Genomic DNA, 4,152 nt, shown 5'->3' with positions numbered 1-4,152 from the left:
CAATACTGCTATCTTCTAAAAAATTTGTAATACTGTAAAATTTATTGGAAATAATATTTAAATTTTATACATACCAGATGTAATAGCACACTTATGTAATACCTACTACTCACAGGAGAGGCTGGTGGATTGTTTGAGCTATAGACTTCTGAGATTCAATGCAATCAACTGATCAAATGTCTGTCATCATTAAATCTAATACCAAGATGGTGAGACCCCAGGGAACAACAGAACTATCAGGATACTTAAGGAGAGGAGAACAGTCGTGAGTGAAAATGGAAAAAGCCCAGGCTACAGCACTCAGCAGTAATAGACTGAAGCTCATTGGGATGATATAGGGATGCTCAGGCTCAAAAAAAAATAATCTAGTTCCTCATTCGGTCTCTTCGTAAAAATATAAACATTTAATTTTAAAGCAAACTCGTCCTTATCATTTGGATACTACTTCTAGGAAAGTTCTCTTTTCAACCTTTTCTTTACAATATTTCAATTTATTTTCAAGTTGTTCACACAATTTAAATGAAAACATTTGGAGCTACTTTTCCAAGTAAAATTTGATTATAAACTTAATAATACTGTAATAAAGCAGACACATGAAGATTTAACAGTGGCTTCTTTTTGCTGTATGATTTTACAGTTCTTCTGAGTGAAAAAAAAAGAAAAAAGTGTAAGATATGGTTGGAGTAGATGACTATGTACCTCATGAGATTTGATTTTTTATAAGCTTATCCACAAATATTCCACATAGCTTTTTTGGTTTTGCTCTGTCTACCTACTCTAGAAATTCCACTATTATGCAAAAAAAATAAAATAAAATAAAATAGAACACAATTGAGACTTATTTACTGTGGAATGGCCAAATTCTAGTAAATGAATATATTGGAATTCTGGGGGCAGAGCCAAGATGGTTGAATAGAGGAACTAGCTGAGGTTTCCCTACATTGTCCTTCAAAAACTTAAAAATAAGATAAAATAATCAAATTTGGAATAACAAAGCCAACAAAAGGTCAGGGTAAGACATTTTTCCAGCCTAAAACAACACAGTGGACCAAAGAAAAAGTCAGTATTTGGGGGGATGGGATGGAGCACACATGGTGGCATCACCAGCTCTGGACCCTGGATGCAACAATAGCAGCAGAAGTAGCTTTAGGAGCTCTAACCAAAGATAATAAGAGGATCTACTAACTGATAAAAGAGTACAGGAGACCACTGTCCTGAAACTGGGAATAGGATAAGGTACTGTTTGGTAACTCCACTGCCTATTCTCACTTCTGGGACACAGTTCCAAGGTGGAAAGAAGCACTTCCAGGCACAAAGTAGCAGGAGGCTGAGGAGCATTATCACTTTCAGTTCCAAGGGAGAAATGACTACACTTTTCCCCACATCACATCACTCTCAAAGCATATAAAACTTACAACACCCAGAACTTGCTTTTACAACAGCAGCATGAGTTCTGCTTCTGGGAGCCAAGATGGCACAGTAAAAAGGTAGTCATTCTCACTCTCCCCTATCAACCTCTGAAAACTCAGAAAATATCACCACAGAAAAAAAAAAAAACCTGGAACAACTGAACTAGAAGAAAGATGGGAAGCAGCAGTGCAGCAGCTCAGCAAACGGGTCACCCAGTGCCTCATCAAAAAAATAAGGGAAGCAGCACTACAAAGGGCCCCAAGCGGATAAGTACTCTGCAGCATTCATCTGAAAGAAGCCAAAGAAAGCAACCTCAAGTCTTCCTAAAGCACCAGCCTTGCTGATTCCAACCCAACACCAGAAAAACTGTCAGAACCCCAGGAAGAGATCCTGAAGCCCAGGTGATAGAGCAGGCAAACACCAACAAATGGACCTCTGAGCGCTTCAGTGAGGGTGGGGGGAGCCAATGGAAACCATCTCAGAAAACCACCATGTGCCCAAAGGAATCTCCCAGTGCATTAGCAGAAACAGGGAGGCAATGCAAGGGCCCCAGGCAGATAAACACCCTGCAGCACCCATCTAAAAGGAGCTGAAGAAAGCTAAAGGAAAGGAAAAGCAGGCAATAGAATTGCCTGAAAGTTCCAGCCTTGCTGATTCCAGCCCAACACAGGTAAGCTGCCAGAAACCTACAGCCTCCAATTGCCAGCATAAGAGGCCCCAGCACAAAGCCAGTGACCAAGACCTAGGCTCCCAACACAAGAAGCTTGCAGTGCCTCTGTTCCCCAGCAGGAGAGCTCAATCTCTTTAAAGGCCAGGGAATAAAGAAACACCATGAGTAAAAAGAAACATACCATAGATTCATATTATGAGAAGAGTGAAGATCAAGACAGAAATTCTGAAGAGGACAACATTGTCAACAAACCCACATCTGCAACAAAAGGGAATATGAACTGGTCTGAAGCCCAAAAAGCCTTCTTAGAAGAGCTCAAGAAGGATTTTAAAGTCAAATGAGAGAGGTAGAAGAGTCCTTCAAAAATACAATTGGCCAATTGGAAAAAAAATACACTGAAGAAAACAAGTCCCTAAAAACACAATTGGCCAATTGAAGAAGGAAGTACAAAAACTAACAGAAGAAAACAATCTGTTAAAAACTAGAATTGGACAAATGGAAACTAATGTCTCTATGAGAGAGCAAGAATCAGTCAAACAGAAACAAAAAAATGAAAAAATAGATGAAAATAAAATACCTCAGTAAAACAACCGACCTGGAAAATCGATCAGGAGAGACAATTTAAAAATTATTGGACTACCTGAAAATCATGATGAAAAAAGAGCCTGGACAGTATCTTTCAGGAAATCATAAAGGAAAACTGCCTGAAGTCCTAGAACCAGAAGGGAAAATAACCATAGAAAGAATCCGATCACCACCTGAAAGAGATCCCAAATTGACAATGCCAAGAATATAATAGCAAAATTCCAAAATTACCAGATGAAAGAGAAGGTGCTGCAAGCAGCCAGAAAGAAACAATTTAAATATCATGGAACCACAGTCAGGATTACACAGGACCTTGCAGCTTCTACATTAAAAGACCCAGGGCATGGAACATGATATTCCATAAGGCAAAGGAGCTTGGAATGCAGCCAAGGATCAATTACCCAGCAAAAATGAGCATCATTTTTCAAGGGAGGAGGTGGATATTCAAAAAATAGGAGACTTCCAAACTTTCCTGATAAAAAGACCAGAGCTCAACAAAAAATTTGATCTTCAAGTACAGGACTCAAGAAGGACTTAAAAAGGTAAATGGGACAGAAAGATACAATATGTTGTTAATAAGGGGGCTGTTTAAACCCCTACAAGGGAATATGACACTTGCAACCTTGAGAACTGTATTGTTATTACACCATGTTAAAGGAGTATACATAAAGAGGGTGGATATTAGTTGACTTTGATGTAATGATAAAAAAAATCTAATCAAGTGGGTTAAATGGATCCAAATAAGTGGATCAATCTGATCTTAGAAAATGTACTGAGAAAGGAGGAGGCAGACAAGGGTAAATTACATTACAGGAAAAGACACAAAATCCTATTACAGCAGAGGGAAAGAAGGAGGGGGAGCATTGTTTGAACCTTACTCTCATCAGATTTGGCTCAAGAAGGGCATAATATAATCAGTTAGGTATAGAAATCTAACTTGCCCTATAGGCAGTAGGAGGGAAAAGGGGAAAGAAAAGGAGGGGGAAAAGGGAGGGAAAGCAGTAAGATAAAGGGGAAGAAAAGGGAAAGGGATAATAAAGGGAGGAGGGACTGAAGGAGGGTGGTCAAAAGCAAAACACTAGTGGGGAGGGAAAGAAAGGAGAAAGAAAAGCATAAAAGGGGGGGGGAGGACACAGATAGTAATCATAACTGTGAATGTGAATGGGATGAACTCTCCCATAAAATGGAAATGGATTGCAGAATGGATTAAAAACATAATCCTACAATATGTTGTTTACAGGAAACACATTTGAAAAAGAGTGACACATACAGGGTAAAGGTAAAAGGCTGGAGCAGAATATATTATGCTCAGCTGAAGTAAAAAAAGCAGGGGTAGCAATCCTGATCTCAGACAAAGCAAAAGCAAAAATAGATCTAATCAAAAGAGATAAGGAAGGAAACTACATCCTGCTAAAAGGCACCATAGACAATGAAGTAATATCATTACTAAACATATATGCACCAAATGGTATAGCATCCAAATTCTT

Source organism: Phascolarctos cinereus, unplaced genomic scaffold (genome assembly GCF_003287225.1).
Source record: "Phascolarctos cinereus isolate Bilbo 61053 unplaced genomic scaffold, phaCin_HiC Scaffold_726;HRSCAF=1367, whole genome shotgun sequence".
NCBI lineage: Eukaryota > Metazoa > Chordata > Mammalia > Diprotodontia > Phascolarctidae > Phascolarctos > Phascolarctos cinereus.
This window is presented reverse-complemented; position numbering follows the sequence as displayed.